Source organism: Coregonus clupeaformis, chromosome 16 (genome assembly GCF_020615455.1).
Source record: "Coregonus clupeaformis isolate EN_2021a chromosome 16, ASM2061545v1, whole genome shotgun sequence".
Lineage (NCBI taxonomy): Eukaryota > Metazoa > Chordata > Actinopteri > Salmoniformes > Salmonidae > Coregonus > Coregonus clupeaformis.
Window position 1 is genome coordinate 41,385,496 of NC_059207.1, and position 18,517 is coordinate 41,404,012.

Sequence of the window (18,517 nt, forward strand, 5' to 3'; positions counted from 1 at the left end):
TTGGGGGAACTATTAAACCAGTGCACAGAGAAAGACTGGCATTGTCGCCCCCACTAAGGGAGGAGGCATGGATTTATGAGGCAAAACCTGATTGGGTTGTAAACTTGAGGAGGCGGGATCAGAGAGTACCCATGGACAACACTACCCTCCCTTGGCCTATTCAAGTCCCAGGATGCCTCGTGCATGGAGTGGGCAGGGGTAATGTGGGGTCAAGGGGCTGTAGAGGGTGGAGGGAGGGAGGGCAGGGGGGGGGGAGGCTGAAGCAGGCTCCCTGAGCTTGTAAATGCTGTGACAGGGATGGGAATCCAGAGACCCCCATTCAGGGACCAAAACACAGGTCAGGGGGCAAATAGCTGAGTTGACAACAGCTGTTTTCAACACTATGCAGTAGATGAAGTCCTAATCTTGCCACCGCTCAAAGTCCCCTAAAACAGCAGAGAATTAGAATGTAAATTGAGGAATTTAGAAGCTGTGATCTCTCTATTTCCTTGTAAAAGCTGCCGTCATCATCTATGTGAACCTGTAAAAGGTGGTGTCAAGCTTTCTTGTAGATAATTACTGTATATGTGGAATTGTGTAGTCATATTGTGGAATGTGGAATTGTGTAGTCATATTGCCTCAATTTGTTAGACGTTTTATTGAAAAGGTGGAAATGTGGTTGTCCCTTTCTGATGGGAAAGTGTTTACAACCATGAGCTTGTCTATGGGTGGGTACCTCACGTGTCACTCAAAGCAGCAGGGATGGCTCCACCCCCTGGTCACCTCTACTCTGACCTGCCTCTGTCCAAGGGTCCAAGGGTCAGACCCCTCACCCTCCGTACTCGGCCCAATGGACACAATTGACCAATCACAGCTGATTCAGCCATTTCCGAGGTTATCAGTGGCTTAGAGTGTCTCCCTCTGTCCTATGGTCAATCATTACCAGGTGTCCATTCATTACAATGAAATCTGGCCAGGAGGACTTTCATTGTTTAACTTTGCCCTGAAAGGGTGCCACTGATTTGTCAGTTGGTCGCATTGATCATTACACTACCACTCATTGTAGCTACTTCAATACAGCTTAGAGATGACTGAACAGATAGGTATTTAATATTGGCAATATCCATGATAAGGATGAAATACATTGTAGAATTCATTTTATAGCTGTAGAAGCAGAATATTGAAGTGTGCTATGTAGGATCAGTAGTGGCTTTAAGTACTTGTCCTCCCTGAATACGAGGAAAGATTATGAAAGATCCCTGAATCTCACAGGGACAGATGTTCTTAGTTTTAAGACTTTGAGACAGCGTCCCTGAGGATTTAGGTGCCATCCTGACAGTGTATTTAAGTAAGACCTACCTATTTATGTCTCCACTTAATCGGAGTTGCCTGTTCTGTCAGCTCACTGTGCCATTCCAGCGGTTTCCACGGATACCTGTGTTTGTATGGTAATGTCAGCCCCCAGTACTGGCGTGACCAGTTGGATTATGAGTGAGAGGTGTCAGCAAGTGGGATGAAGCCTAGTGTTACAGCTTAGACCTGACTGGTTGTTCTACTCTCTGAGCAGGGTGCTCTGCTTACCTCAGGAGCTGCAACTGGGGTTTTGTGTCCATTTCATGGTTGTATTGTTACATTGATGGCTTTTGTCACTCATCAACCCCTCAACGGTTTGATGTGACATCACAGTGCAGGAACAGCCAAAATATATTTAATAACATAATAATACTATATGTTTAACTCATGATTTGATATTTTGGAAAATACCATTTCCATTATATGTTTAGGTGGGCATAAAAAACACGTTATTTTATTGATTTAGAGTGCATTGTGTTCAGTGCATTACACGGCCTGTCCATCATTGTGTAATGTGGAGTTCTATCCACAAGGGGGTAGGAGTCACATCATATTGTTTTCAAAGGATCTATGACTCGGTGAGCTCAAAACTCCTATGGAAATACTTGGCCTTGTCCCAAAACATGCTTTTCCGTTGTCCTCACATAACTGGGCTAAAGTTTGATGTTCTTTTCCAAAAGTAATTTAAGAACAGACGTTTTTCATTTCCATACCTTTACTTCATATCAGAATACAGCCCAACCCTTACTGTTGTTTCAGATTCATTCCTTTATTCCTTTGAATTTTATCCCTTCATGAAATGGAGTTGATTTACAGTGAGAAAAGACTGATCCCTGAGCAGTGTATTTGGAAGTGAGGTATTCGTATGTGAAATCTGTGTGCTGAAGAACAGACTGAAAGAGGAAGTGAAAGTAAATGTAGCTCTGTGAATTTCACTTTCTTTACTTTTGTGAGATTCTTTTTGCATTTGGTTGTTGAACGTCTTTTTTTCCTCTCACACAGTGAGCTCATGTTATCTTTAAAACAGTTTGTGTTAGAAGTCTTTTACAAGTGCACCGTAATTGAAATAATGTATCTTTGTCAATGTAATGTATGTTTGTGCCAGCCATTTTACTCAGCAGTCTTGGTGTGAATGTGTAAAGCATCTGAGTGCGGACCTCTGTTCCATCTCTTAATTTTCACATTTAATAACTTATGATCAGCCCAGATTTGATTAATTCCCAATTTCGTTTAGCCTTTGCTTGATGCAACTTGCGTTGGCGTGAGACTGGGGGGTCAAGCCTGCGGAGTGTTTCCAGGTCACCCAGAAGTGGGTCATGCTGTTCCCAGTGTCAGTCCCTATAACTTCACTGTGTGTGATGACAAAGCCCAACTCCAGCGGGATAAACAGGCAGGTCTTTGTGTGGGTGACTAATGTATGTCACAAACTGTCCCTTCTGAGTAGAGACAGTCTACTCTACTTAAAGGACACCAGCCTCTGATGACAGTGCATTTACTGTCATTTATGTTTGTAATGTGTATCCCATATTTTAAAACAGTGAGAGGCATTTTATTTTCAATAAATAATTTGCCACACTGTTATTAGAGTACATGAAAGGTGGACAGAGTGAAATAATGTACTATAGAGTTGCCATAGTGGTGTGCTATGTGTTTTAAAAAGCCAGTTGAGAGACAGAAGAAACTCAGGCTGGTTTCCATTGTTCTCCAGACATTTTCCCAGTGTAAATAAATTATCAAATATGCATTGGGCCTGGCTGGAAAACATCAATGTGTTTGAGATTTACCAGCACGTTAACATAACCTTACAGGGCAATTACTGGCATATTATTTTCATATGTCTGTATCTCCTCTAATTACAGAAAGAAAAGGGGAAATTAACTTTCCAAGAATCAAGCATGCTGATTGTTTAATTTTTTATTTGAGAAGGTCGAATTGAACCGAAACTGAAAAACGTGAAAAAGTGTTGCTCTGTTTCAGCCCTGTGATTGTTCTTGCCACAGTGAATCTGCTGAGTTTAAACTCTATATCAGGCTCTTTTGTTTTGGCATAATGAAAGCGTGAACACTCCCAACTGTTTGGTGAGTGCTGCAGCCGGCCTTCCAATACTGGAGCTCTCTTCTTGGCCACAGGTCTCTGAAAAAGAGATTCTTTATCTCAAAGGAACTTCCTGGTTTAAATAAAGGTTACATTAAAAATGGAACAAAAGTGTCCATTAAACAGTCAATCCTGTGAAATAGGGTCTCACGGTCCTCAGCTTCTTTTTACAGAAGGTGAAATCATTATGAAATAAAAGTACTGGCCAATTCTACGGAAACAGAATTGCGCTGAGATTTGTCACTTAAAAAGTATGCCAAACAAAAAACATTCATTTAAAAGTTTAACTAACCATACAACTCTATGCACAATGACAACTTTTAACAAATTACACTGAACATTTTACAAAAACACATTAACTGTTTAGCCGTCCCCGACTAAAAAGAAATCTTGGTCGACCAAGAGTCATCTATTCTTTCGACCAATCGATTGGTTTACATTTTAAAACGTATCTTTCTATACATAGACACATCCTATGTGTTTTAATCAAATCAACTATATGCACTGAGCTTGTCTGATGCTTTAAGTGCACTGTTTGATTAAATAATTAAAAACACACAGATGACTAGAGGGAGTTTGACCGCAATTGATTTGATTGTGTTAAAAAAAAATTACAGTGAGTGACTGTGTGACTAGCACCCGTTGTCTCTCTCTGCTCCCTGCTGCAGCGACCACCACAGTACATCAACAGTGTTTATTGCTCTGTCTGTGTGGCTGAATCTGCAACATAATTACAGCCATTTCTGACAGAGAAGTTATGTTACCGAAATCCCTCATTTGTTTAGAAAAAACATTCCCTATTCCCTCAAACCTTGCTCTCTTTACGTATGCATCACATGCACATGACCAATAGGGCCTGACTTATAGCATATCATAATCACATTAATATTTTTGTTAACAAACTCCAAACACCGTAACATGTGACAGCAAAATGGAAGCAGATGACGTGACAAATAAACTCAAAACGGGGGAATGTTTACTGGTTAATCAGGAGGTAAAGGGGGAAGTCAGATGTGTGGAATAAATGTCACTAGTTGTGGAAAATACTGGAGATCAAGAAAAATAAGGTAAGGAGCAAGCCTGTGTGCCAAACAGGTGCTGTTAGATTAGAATATAAATTTTCTGACCGTTTGGAACAATGTAAACAACACTAAATAAATTATAAGCGTACCAGAGAGTCTGTTGTAACTTTATTTAATTTTTTTTGGAAAGCCTTTATTACAGCAAAGACTAAAAATGGTCACATGCATTTGTGAATGCAATTGCCAACATGGACCGGTTTATTTATTGTTTATGCTAATTATTCAAGGGTCACTTTGTTATTTTATTTTAAAACTAAAATGCTTGATTGCATTTCAAATCATGAATGACTCCTATGCTGTTTGATGACATGAACGAATGAATGATTGATTGATTGACACAGTAGCCTGTATACAGTAAGTATTGAAATATAGGCCTAAGTAAGTTACTGTATTAAGAATAAACAGGATGCGCTCATAGGCCTACAACTCAATGGTGGTTATACAAGGCTGCTATAGGCTACTAAGCATTCTAATGATAATGACATTACTTATTATAATGATGATCATAATAATAATAGTAATAATAACAATAAGAAGGAGATCAAGAAAAAGGAGGGTTATTATTATTATTATTATTACAATTTGGAACAGTGTAAACAACACATTCTCCAATGAGATATTCACATCTCTCACCTAAAGCGACACAAGCTACAGAAATACCGATGAGACACAAGGGACTACCGAGATGTCACCATCTATGACTGTCAAGGCAGACGAGTGAGATTCAACTCCAGGTTCCGCCCCCCTGTGACCAGATGAGATGACGCTCACCTGTCCTCTGCCAGTGAGCAAGAAGCTTCAAAGCATAGTGACTCTGATACCTCTCGAACCAACCCCGCTGTTTTAGGGGCGCGAGGCAACCAGCGCCAACCTGCAGGAAGACGAGGCGGGGCTCGAGGGGGAAGACATCCGCCCACAGCCCACCTGAGGAGGTCCAGTCGGAACCGCAACAATAACTTTCGGTGATCAACATATCACCATGGCCTCTCACGGATGCCCAAGTGTCAGACCTGAGTGAAGGACTCTCTTTCTCACCTTCTAATAGGATGGCACCTTTTGCATGAAAAGTTGACACTTTCAGATTTGTTCGCCAATGACATTTAAATAATTTATTCTGTGCTAATAGGCAACCATTGTGTAATGTCAAATTTTGTGCCTTATGCTAATTTCAGTCCCTACAATAGGCTGATAGAACATGATTTTGCTAAATTGGCCCGCAACACCCCTAAACAAGCAGCTAATCTCAGTAATGGTGAACAAAATGCTTTGAAGGAACTGAAAGACAATCCAGATATTGTGATAAAAAATGCTGATAAGGGAGTGAGGTCTATGCTCAACTCTCTGACATTAAGTTCTATGTCCCTCTCTGTTTCAACCCCACAGGTAGAATAAAAAAGGATATAAATAGCTTCATTGATGACGCTCTTTCAGAGGGTGTCACGCCCTGACCTATAGAACTCTAGTTAGTTTGGTCAGGGTGTGAATATCATGTGTGTGTTTTTCTATGTGGACAGTCTATGGTTGGATTTCTATGTTTGGCCGGGTGTGATTCCCAATCAGAGGCAGCTGTCACTCGTTGTCTCTGATTGGGGATCATACTTAGGCAGCCAGTTTTCCTGCCTGGGTTGTGGGATCTTGTTTGTGCTCGGTGAGTTTGGCTTGTTAGTGTATAGCCTTCCGACGTCAAGTTTCGTTGCCTTTTGTTGTTTTTGTATGTTTATTCAGTTTAATAAACATGTATGCATTTCACGCTGCGCCTTGGTCTGACCCGTTCTTCAACGACCGTGACAGTGGGTTGGATAACGGAAACAAAGAAGGACTTTCTTATTACGCCACACCTAGCCTGTCCAGTTTATTATGGCTTACCGAAAATACATAAAAACGTGGATAAACCTCCTTTACGTCCCATAGTATCAGGTAACAGTAGCCCTATTGAACCCCTATCTCAGTATGTTGATTTCTTCATCTCTAAATTTGTGCCAGCATTGCCAGCCTTTTTAGGAGATACCAGGGATGTGCTTAAGATCATCAAAACCTATAGATGCCACACCGAAAGCATGTTGGTTACACTTGACGTTCAGTCTCTCTACACTAATATCCCGCATGACGCAGGTCTACGAGCCCTCTCTCGCTATCTCAACACTAGACCAGAGGGTATCTTACCTCTGTCTAACTTTATTCTGTCTCACTGAAAAAGCCCTCACATGAAATTACTTCCAATATGCGGGCAATTTCTACGAACAGATTCGGCGTACAGTGACGGGAGCTGCATTCACTCCTATCTATGCAAATGTATTTATGGGACACTGGGAGGAGACCTTCATTTATGATGTCCAGAAAAACCTATATGTGATGAGGTAATGTCGAAGGAGTCAGGCGCAGGAGGGTAAATCACAGAATAACAGTCTTTATTCCGCAAATACAGAGTTACGCAGAAATCCGTAAAACACTCTAGTGCGCAAAACAGGCGCCCTGGAAAATACAAGGCACACGGGGAAATATCCCGGCGACACAAAATACACGGAGCTCCACAGAGCTTAGCTATCCTCCATAATAAACAATCACACACAAAGACAAGGGGGCAGAGGGAACACTTATACAGGCACCGATGTGGGGATATGAACCAGGTGTGTGTAATAAACAAGACAAAACAAATGGAATGATGAGATGAAGAGCGGCAGTGGCTAGAAGGCTGGTGACGACGAACGCCGAAGCCTGCCCGAACAAGGAGAGGTGGCAGCTTCAGAGGAAGTCGTGACACTATATTTCCAGAATGTCACCCTTTGGAAAAGATACATAGACGACATCTACTTGTATGGAACGGTACTGACACTCTCCTCAGAGTTAATTTCTTATATTAATTTATCTGACACCAATCTCAAATTCACAGCAGAGAGAAGTCGGGAGAAAGTAGACTTCTTGGATCTTACAATCCACAAAAATAATGAAAACAAGTACACCTTAAGTGGAACATACCGGTGGGTCAATTCTTAAGACTCTGACATAACTGTAGTACAGACATAGATTACAAGTGCAAAGTTAATGATATTCTCACCAGGTTACTTCAACACGGATATGATAAGGTTGTCATTAAACAGGCCTATACTCGTGCTAGAGAGACTGAATGTCAAAGCCTACTCACTGGCGCTAATTAGAAACCAGGACAAAACGCCCCCACATTTGTGTTTTTCCACGGAGTACAGCCCATGTGCCGGTCGCATCACAAGAGTTCACAATATTGCCCCCTCGCATTTGTTTTCGCCGTGTGCGCAATCTAGCCGATTCCATTACACACAGCATGCAGCTACCCAAGAAGCGTGACACTTGGCTCCCAGGCCCGCCCAATGGCAGTTACAAGTGTGGCCACTGTGTACATTGTGACACCGCGACCAATACTAATGTTTTTTACCACACAAGAACAGGTAAAGAATACAAAATCCAAAGCTTCATTAATTGTAGCACCACAAATGTCATATACATGCTCAAATGCAGATGCAGTGCTGCTTATATTGGTCAAAATAAACAAGCATTGGAACTTCACATTGCAGAACATAAGGCTGCTATTTGAAATAAAAACACAGACTATGCTATTGAGCGGCACTGCATCGAAGCCAACCATTACTCACCTTCCTCCCTGCTCTTTGTAGCCATAGAACACGTCCACATTTCACCAAGAGGAGGTGATATTGTATGTAAACTAAACCAAAGAGAGGCATTCTGGCAGTACTCCTTAGACACTGTGGATCCGTAGGGGCTAAACTATGATTATTTTTACTGTCATCGTTTCTATATTGTTGTTGCCTTGATGTTTTGGGTCTCTGTGTCTCTGGATTCACAGACACCCAAATATCAACTATGTATATTTTTACATGGCCTATTGATTAACGAGACACACTATTTCTCTTTTTATTTTGTCCTATAATTTGCCATTTACCTTAAAACATATTATAATTTTCTTATATTGTTGTCTCACGATGAGCCAATAGGCTATAAATATGAGCTAAGTGCAATGGTCAGGTCACTCTGAGAAAGACGTCAAGCGTCAGTCACCTGTCCTTGACAGTCACCTGTCCGCATCCTGTACAATGGATTAAAGTGAGCAATAAGAAATCAATCTTTTTTGTTGAGTGGTCCAACTTCTTTTTACCTCGAATTAGTCATTTTGGACATTTTTCTTGGTAATCCCTTCTCATGATTTTTGTCATTGTTGTTGAGCAGCCCTCCTTTCCTTTGTTTGCTGAAGCACCAGGGCCCACCTGAACTCAACCCTAAATAAGTTATAAGTAATACCAGAGAGAATGTTCTAATGACAAAAAAGTGTAAAGCCATCATAGCAAAGATTAAAAACAGCCGAATTTGTGAAATAATTTATCTGACATGTTGTGGTTGCGTGAGGCTTGGTGCCCATGGAATCAGTAGGCTATTAAAGTAGGCTAAAAAGGCAGGCACATTTGACCGTTAGGCTGTTAATTATAGACCTAATTAAGTTGGGGTTTCCTCTCTCCTCACTTTTCTTAGACAATTAAGTGCAGGGCTGTTTTCTCGTCTCCTGACTCCACTGCTGCCTCCGCTGCATTGTTCTCAACACCAATATGCTGGGTAACTTTGCTATTATGCACATAGCAACATGGTCTAGGAAAAGGTGCCAATTCGACAGCGCGCTGATGTTTCAGAACCGCGGACAGCGACTGCTATCCAACGCGGAAGAAAGCGCATTTGTTATGAAATAATATTATTTTTATACGTGCTGCACCATTCCTTCTTATGTAATATAACCATATACAGTTTCAGTAGCACATGTCTTAGAGTGATGGACTGTACCATCCCCACGGCCTCCACAATGGATCAGTCCACTCAGACAGGTGTCTTGTACACCATGATTATTATACATTTCTTTGCTACTGCTTGACTAAAGAAATCTCAGTCGACCAACAGCCTATCGGCCAAACAATCGACCAGTCGACTAAATGGGGTCAGCCCTAACTGGAAGAATTGTGCAGTTGCAAAGTTTGGTAACAGAATTTCAGTAAAATCTCCCTCAGTTTTTTATGTGACCAAAAAAGTGTAAACAAATCAAAATATATGTTATATTTGAGATTCTTCAAAGTAGCCACCCTTTGCCTTGATGACAGGTTTGCACACTCTTGGCATTCCCTCAACCAGCTTCACCTGGAATGCTTTTCCAACAGTCTTGAAGGAGTTCCCACATATGCTGAGCACTTGTTGGCTGCTTTTCCTTCACTTTGCGGTCCAACTCATCCCAAACCATCTCAATTTGGTTGAGGTCGGGGGATGTGGAGGCCAGGTCATCTGATGCAGCACTCCATCACTCTCCTTCTTGGTCAAATAGCCCTTACACAGCCTGGAGGTGTGTTTTGGGTCATTGTCCTGTTGAAAAACAAATTATAGTCCCACTAACCGCAAACCAGATGGGATGGCGTATCGTTGCAGAATGCTGTGGTAGCCATGCTGGTTAAGTGTGCCTTGAATTCTAAATATATCACAGACAGTGTCACCAGCAAAGCACCCCCACACCATCACACCTTCTCCTCCATGCTTCACAGTGGGAACCACACATGCGGATATCATCTGTTCACCTACTCGGCGTCTCACAAAGACACGGCGGTTGGAACCAGAAATCTCAAATTTGGACTCATCAGACCAAAGGACACATTTCCACCGGTCTAATGTCCATTGCTCGTGTTTCTTGACCCAAGAAAGTCTCTTCTTCTTATTGGTGTCCTTTAGTAGTGGTGTCTTTGCAGCAATTTGACCATGAAGGCCTGATTCACACAGTCTCCTCTGAACAGTTGATGTTGAGATGTGTTTTTTACTTGAACTCTGTGAAGCATTTATTTGGGCTTTAATTTCTGAGGCTGGTAACTCTAATGAACTTATCCCCTGCAGCAGAGGTAACTCTGGGTCTTCCATTCCTGTGGCGGTCCTCATGAGAGCCAGTTTCATCATAGCGCTTGATGGTTTTTGCGACTGCACTTGAAGAAACTTTCAAAGTTTTTGAAATGTTCTGTATTGACTGACCTTCATGTCTTAAGGTAATGATGGACTGTCATTTCTCTTTGCTTATTTGAGCTGTTCTTGCCATAATATGGACTTGGTCTTTTACCAAATAGGGCTATCTTCTGTATACCCCCCTACCTTGTCACAACACAACTGATTGTCTCAAACACATAAAGAAGGAAAGAAATTCCACAAATTAACTTTTAAGAAGGCACACCTGTTAATTGAAATGCATTCCAGGTGACTACCTCATGAAGCTGGTTGAGAGAATGCCAAGAGTGTGCAAAGATGTCATCAAGTCAAAGGGTGGCTATTTGAAGAATCTCAAATATAAAATATATTTTGATTTGTTTAACACTTTTTGTGTTACTACATGATTCCATATGTGTGATTTCATAGTATTGATGTCTTCACTATTATTTTACAATGTAGAAAATAGTAAAAATAAAGAAAAACCCTTGAATGATAGGTGTTCTAAAACCTTTGACCGGTAGTGTAATTGTATTAGAATTAATGTGATGAAGATTGAGAGAACTAAGTACATATTTCTGTTGAATTGGTTAGTATTGGATTACGCTATTGACTATTGACTACAAGTACCAAAATGCCTTGCAACAGGAAGTAAGAACAAACGAACGAGAACGTTCCAGTTATGTACAGGTGAGAAGTGATTATCCTGGCTTTTGCTAGAAACTTTCTTTAATTATTTTGTAGAATCTGAAGTGGTAAAATTTAACGTGAACAAGTATTATTACTATAAGAGTCTGGCGCCGACGATGATGGCGGCCTCGCGACTAGCTCTTAGGAAACTTTGTGGTATTTTGTTTTTTTATGTATTATTTTTTACATTATTAGCTCAGAAAGTGTTTTGTATCATTACATACAGTTGGGAAAAACTATTGGATATCAGATTGGCGGTAATTCACCAGCATTACGACCAGGAATACGACTTTCCCGAAGCAGATCCTTTGTTTGCTCTGGTTAACAAGCTCGACGAGCTCCGGGCAAGGATTTATTTCCAGAGAGACACCAAGGCCTGTAACATACTTTGTTTCACGGAAACATGGCTCTCTGAGGATATTCTGTCGAAATCGGTCCAGCCAGATGGGTTCTCAGTTCATCGCGCAGACAGGAATAAATATCTCTCCGGGAAGCAGACGGGTGGAGGTGTGTGTTTCATGATTAACGACTCATGGTGTAATTGTAGTAACATACAGGAACTTGAGTCCTTCTGTTCACCCGACCTAGAATACCTCACAATCAAATGCCGACCATATTATCTCCCAAGAGAATTGTCTTCGGTTATAGTCATGGCCGTGTATATCCCCCCTCAAGCTGATACCGCGACGGCCCTCAAAGAACTTCACTGGACTTTATGCAAACTGGAAACCACATATCCTGAGGCTGCATTTACTGTAGCCGGGGATTTTAACAAAGCAAATTTGAGGACTAGGCTGCCGAAGTCATATCAACATATCGACCGTTGTACCCGCGCTGCTAAAATCCTCGACCATTGCTATTCGAACTTCCGGGATGGTTATAAGGCCCTCCCCCGCCCTCCTTTCGGCAAATCTGACCACGACTCCATTTTGCTCCTTCCTTCCTATAGGCAGAAACTCAAACAGGAAGTACCCATGCTAAGGACTATTCAACGCTGGTCTGACCAATTGGAATCCATGCTTCAAGATTGTTTTGATCACACGGACTGAGATATGTTTCGGGTCGCCTCCGAGAATAACATCGACGAATACACGGATACGGTGACTGAGTTTATCAGGAAGTGTATAGGTGATGTTGTGCCAACTGTGACTATTAAAACCTTTACTAACCAGAAACCGTGGATAGATGGCAGCATTCGCGCGAAACTGAAAGCGTGAACCACTGCATTTAACATTTACATTTACATTTCAGTCATTTAGCAGACGCTCTTATCCAGGGCAAGGTGACTGGGAATATGGCAGAATACAAACAGTGTAGCTACTCACTCCGCAAGGAAATTAAACTGGCAAAACATCAGTATAGAGACAAAGTCGCAATTCAACGGCTCAGACACGAGACGTATGTGGCAGGGTCTACAGACAATCACGGACTACAAAAGGAAAACCAGCCACGTCGCTGACACTGACGTCTCGCTTCCAGACAAGCTAAACACCTTCTTCGCCTGCTTTGAGGATAACACAGCGCCACCGACGAGGCCCACTACCAAGGACTGTGGCCTCTCCTTCTCCGTGGCTGACGTGAGTAAGACATTGAAGCATGTCAACCCCCGCAAGGCTGCCGGCCCAGACGGCATCCCTAGCCGTGTCCTCAGAGCATGCGCAGACCAGCTGGCTGGTGTGTTTACGGACATATTCAATCTCTCCCTTTCCCAGTCTGCTGTTCCCACATGCTTCAAGATGGCCACCATTGTTCCTGTACCCAAGAAAGCAAAGGTAACTGAACTAAATGACTATCACCCCGTAGCACTCACAACTGTCATCATGAAGTGCTTTGAGAGACTAGTCAAGGATCATATCACCTCTACCTTACCTGTCACCCTAGACCCACTTCAATTTGCTTACCGCCCCAATAGATCCACAGACGATGCAATTGCCATCACACTGCACACTGCCCTATCCCATCTGGACAAGAGGAATACCTATGTAAGAATGCTGTTCATTGACTATAGCTCAGCATTCAACACCATAGTACCCTCTAAGCTCATCATTAAGCTCGAGGTCCTGGGTCTGAACCCCGCCCTGTGCAACTGGGTCCTGGACTTCCTGATGGGCCGCCCCCAGGTGGTGAAGGTACGAAACAACATCTCCACTTCGCTGATCCTCAACACTGGGGCCCCACAAGTGTGCGTGCTCAGCCCCCTCCTGTACTCCCTGTTCACCCATGACTGTGTGGCCACGCATGCCTCCAACTCAATCATCAAGTTTGCAAATGACACAACAGTAGTAGGCTTGATTACCAACAATGACGAGACCGCCTACAGGGAGGAAGTGAGGGCTCTGGGAGTGTGGTGCCAGGAAAATAACCTCTCACTCAACGTCAGCAAAACAAAAGGAGATGATCGTGGACTTCAGGAAACAGCAGAGGGTGCACCCCCCCCATGATGTCATGGCTTTAGAAGCTTCTGATAGGCTAATTGACATCATTTGAGTCAATTGGAGGTGTACCTGTGGATGTATTTCAAGGCCTACCTTCAAACTCAGTGCCTCTTTGCTTGACATCATGGGGAAATCAAACGAAATCAGCAAAGACCTCAGAAAAAGAATTGTAGACCTCCACAAGTCTGGTTCATCCTTGGGAGCAATTTCCAAATGCCTGACGGTACCACGTTCATCTGTACAAACAATAGTACGCAAGTATTAACACCATGGGACCACGCAGCCGTCATACCGCTCAGGAAGGAGACGCGTTGTGTCTCCTAGAGATGAATGTACTTAGGTGCGAAAAGTGCAAATCAATCCCAGAACAACAGCAAAGGACCTTGTGAAGATGCTGGAGGAAACGGGTACAAAAGTATCTATATCCACAGTAAAACGAGTCCTATATCGACATAACCTGAAAGGCCGCTCAGCAAGGAAGAAGCCACTGCTCCAAAAGCGCCATAAAAAAGCAGACTACGGTTTGCAACTGCACATGGGGACAAATATCGTACGTTTTGGAGAAATGCCCTCTGGTCTGATGAAACAGAAATAGAACTGTTTGGCCATAATGACCATCGTTATGTTTGGAGGAAAAAGGGGGGACTTGCAAGCCGAAGAACACCATCCCAATTGTGAAGCACGGGGGTGGCAGCATCATGCTGTGGGGGTGCTTTGCTGCAGGAGGGACTGGTGCACTTCACAAAATAGATGGCATGATGAGGAAGGAAAATTATGTGGATATATTGAAGCAACATCTCAAGACATCAGTCAGGAAGTTAAAGCTTGGTCACAAATGGGTCTTCCAAATGGACAATGACCCCAAGCACACTTCCAAAGTTGTGGCAAAATAGCTTAAGGACAACAAAGTCAAGGTATTGGAGTGGCCATCACAAAGCCCTGACCTCAATCCTATAGAACATTTGTGGGCAGAACTAAAAAAAGCGTGTGAGAGCAAGGAGGCCTACAATACCTGACTCAGTTATACCAGCTCTGTCAGGAGGAATGGGCCAAAATTCACCCAACTTATTGTGGGAAGCTTGTGGATGGCTACCCGAAACGTTTGACCCAAGTTAAAAATTTTTAAAGGCAATGCTACCAAATATTAATTGAGTGTATGTAAACTTCTGACCCACTGGGAATGTGATGAAAGAAATAAAAGCTGAAATAATCATTCTCTCTGCTGTTATTCTGACATTTCACATTCTTAAAATAAAGTGGTGACTCTAACTGACCTAAGACCAGGAATTGTGAAAAACTGTTTAAACGTATAAGGCTAAGGTGTATGTAAACTTTCGACTTCAGCTGTGTGTATATATTCTTAAATTCCATTCCTTACTAGATTTTTGTCTATTGGGTATATGTTGTGAAATTGTTAGATATTACTTGTTAGATATTACTGCACTGTCGGAGCTAGAAGCACAAGCATTTCGCTACACCCGCAATAACATCTGCTAAACACGTGTATGTGACAAATAAGATTTGATTTGATTTGATAAAAATAAGCTTTCATCTTATAACCAACATCATTACTTTTAAAATAGTTATTCTATAAATGGTGACTTTAAAACAGTTACAGAGTTTAATGGCTGTGATAGTAGAAAACTGAGGATGGATCAACAACATTGTAGTTACTCCACATTACTAACCTAATTGACAGAGTGAAAAGAACGAAGCCTGTACAGAATAAAACATATTCCAAAACATGCATCCTGTTTGCAACAAGGCACTAAAGTAATACTGCAAAAAATTTGGCAAAGCAATTCACACAAAATGTTATGTTTGGGGGCAAATCCAATACGATACACATTACTGAATACCACTCTCCATATTTTCAAGCATAGTGGTGGCTGCATTATGTTATGGGTATGCTTGTAATCGTTAAGGACTGGGGAGTTCTTCATGATAAAAAGAAACTGAACCTAAGCACAGGTAATATCCTAGAGGTAAACCTGGTTCAGACTGCTTTCCACCAGACACTGGGAGATGAATTCACCTTTCAGCAGGACAATAACCTAAAACACAAGGCCAAATCTACACTGGAGTTGCTTACGAAGAAGACAGTGAATGTTCCTTAGTGTCCGAGTTACAGTTTTGACTTAAATCTACGGCAAGACCTGGAAATGGTTGTGTAGCAATGATCAACAACGAATTTGACAGAGCTTGAATAATTTTGAAAAGAATAATGGGCAAATGTTGCACAATCAAGGTGTGGAAAGCTCTTAGAGATTTACCCACAAAGACTCACAGCTGTAATTGCTGTCAAAGTTGCTTCTACCAAGTATTGACTCAGTGGTGTGAAATGAGATATTTCTGTATTTCATTTTCAATAAATGTGCAAACATTTCTAAAAACATGTTTTCACTTTGTCATTATGGGGTATTGTGTAGAAATGGGTGAGAGAAAAAAAGTATTTAATCCATTTTGAATTCGGGCTGTAACACAACAAAATGTGAAATAAGTCAAGGGCTAATACTTTCTGAAGGGACTGTACATGTTATCCGTTCTGCTATCCCATCACTCGCTGCTGAAATAAAGGCCTTGAGGTGTTTGTACCGCAGTCTGCATTCATTGATCAGTGAGTTGTTCTCATGTAAACCCACCGACAGCAATGAATGTTTATTGCAGCCTTAAGAGTTGGGCCTCTTAACTAGTCCAGTATGGGAAGTAACTGAAGATTCTGTTCACCATGGGAGCAGGGAAGATTTAAAGGAAGTGTCTTCATCTCTCTCTTCTTGCCAGGTGTCTCTTTAACGGTGGCCCTCAGGGTACATTTAACGGTCGATGGTTTTGGACAGATGCTCAAACTCACCGACAGCGTTGAATGTTTACCGAGGGCACCAGGAGAAAGTTCTCATCCTTTAGTTTTCACTCTCATGTCCTTAGATCAGCAACCACTACATCACACAATATAGGCTGCTGTTTCCAGCCCTGCAGATATACAGTGGGGAAAAAAAGTATTTAGTCAGCCACCAATTGTGCAAGTTCTCCCACTTAAAAAGATGAGAGAGGCCTGTAATTTTCATCAAAAATCCAGAAAATCACATTGTAGGATTTTTAATGAATTTATTTGCAAATTATGGTGGAAAATAAGTATTTGGTCACCTACAAACAAGCAAGATTTCTGGCTCTCACAGACCTGTAACTTCTTCTTTAAGAGGCTCCTCTGTCCTCCACTCGTTACCTGTATTAATGGCACCTGTTTGAACTTGTTATCAGTATAAAAGACACCTGTCCACAACCTCAAACAGTCACACTCCAAACTCCACTATGGCCAAGACCAAAGAGCTGTCAAAGAACACCAGAAACAAAATTGTAGACCTGCACCAGACTGAATCTGCAATAGGTAAGCAGCTTGGTTTGAAGAAATCTACTGTGGGAGCAATTATTAGGAAATGGAAGACATACAAGACCACTGATAATCTCCCTCGATCTGGGGCTCCACGCAAGATCTCACCCCGTGGGGTCAAAATGATCACAAGAACGGTGAGCAAAAATCCCAGAACCTAGTGAATGACCTGCAGAGAGCTGGGACCAAAGTAACAAAGCCTACCATCAGTAACACACTACGCCGCCAGGGACTCAAATCCTGCAGTGCCAGACATGTCCCCCTGCTTAAGCCAGTACATGTCCAGGCCCGTCTGAAGTTTGCTAGAGTGCATTTGGATGATCCAGAAGAGGATTGGGGAGAATGTCATATGGTCAGATGAAACCAAAATAGAACTTTTTGGTAAAAACTCAACTCGTCGTGTTTGGAGGACAAAGAATGCTGAGTTGCATCCAAAGAACACCATACCTACTGTGAAGCATGGGGGTGGAAACATCATGCTTTGGGGCTGTTTTTCTGCAAAGGGACCAGGACGACTGATCCGTGTAAAGGAAAGAATGAATGGGGCCATGTATCGTGAGATTTTGAGTGAAAACCTCCTTCCATCAGCAAGGGCATTGAAGATGAAACGTGGCTGGGTCTTTCAGCATGACAATGATCCCAAACACACCGCCCGGGCAACGAAGGAGTGGCTTCGTAAGAAGCATTTCAAGGTCCTGGAGTGGCCTAGCCAGTCTCCAGATCTCAACCCCATAGAAAATGATTTTCTGGATTTTATGATGAAAATGACAGGCCTCTCTCATCTTTTTAAGTGGGAGAACTTGCACAATTGGTGGCTGACTAAATACTTTTTCCCCCACTGTAGGAGGCTGCTCATTACAATGTGGATTCCCAGTTTGTTACCACCCATGCTGGTGTTGATAGGGTGCCAGCAGGAGAGGAGTGGAGAGTCATGGTGTTGGGTTTCCTCGTTCCTGCAGCTGTGGAGAATTCTATTATCATCTTCCTCTTCTGCTGTGAACAAGACTCTCACCTCTCACTCTCACTGAGCCCAGAGCAGCGCTCCTCTCTCCCCCAGCATCTTCCATCCTCACACTCCTCTCCTCCTCACACACCTCTCCTCCTCACACATCCCAGTCAGCTGTGATGTGGGGAAAACAGACAGAGAAGAAGAAAGAGCATGAATATAAAATCCAATACATCAAGCCAATCAATCCTCAAAAAATTACTTGGAGAAAATGGGATTATAGCATGATGGTTATTTGAAGAAAAATCCTTTACAGCCTAAACCATTGCACTGCAGCGTTGTTAGTAGTTTGACGGCTGTTCCCGCTACCCTGCTCCTAACCCCAGCCCCTGCTCTGCACTGCAAAGGGAACGCAGCATCTTACTGTGTTAGCCTCTTTGAGGTTGGAGACTCATGCAGTCATGTTTTCTTAACGGACTCTCCCATTGGGCTGCTCCTCTTAACTGTGTAACATGCAGCAGGGATTTGAGACAGTTCTCTTGCATTTGTAATTTTTCTATTC

General features: G+C 42.3%; 2 long non-coding RNA genes across 4 annotated transcripts in view; one reads left to right on the forward strand and one right to left on the reverse strand.

Annotated features, from left to right (window-relative positions):
• LOC121584709 overlaps window positions 1-6,013 on the forward strand; it is a 32,457-nt gene extending 26,444 nt beyond the window's left edge. The window contains exon 3 of the long non-coding RNA XR_006003753.2: window positions 5,148-6,013. This is a non-coding gene — a long non-coding RNA (uncharacterized LOC121584709). The remainder of the gene's footprint in view (window positions 1-5,147) is intronic.
• LOC121584708 overlaps window positions 1-18,517 on the reverse strand; it is a 30,583-nt gene that overhangs the window by 1,318 nt on the left and 10,748 nt on the right. Inside the window, exons 2-3 of one of the 3 annotated variants that reach the window (XR_006003751.2) lie at window positions 18,022-18,129; window positions 16,821-16,844 (exon numbers count right to left, since the gene is read on the reverse strand). This is a non-coding gene — a long non-coding RNA (uncharacterized LOC121584708). Of the gene's footprint in view, window positions 1-16,820; window positions 16,860-18,021; window positions 18,130-18,517 lie in introns of those variants that run through there. The other 2 variants (XR_006003750.2, XR_006003752.2) reach the window with 2 other exon arrangements.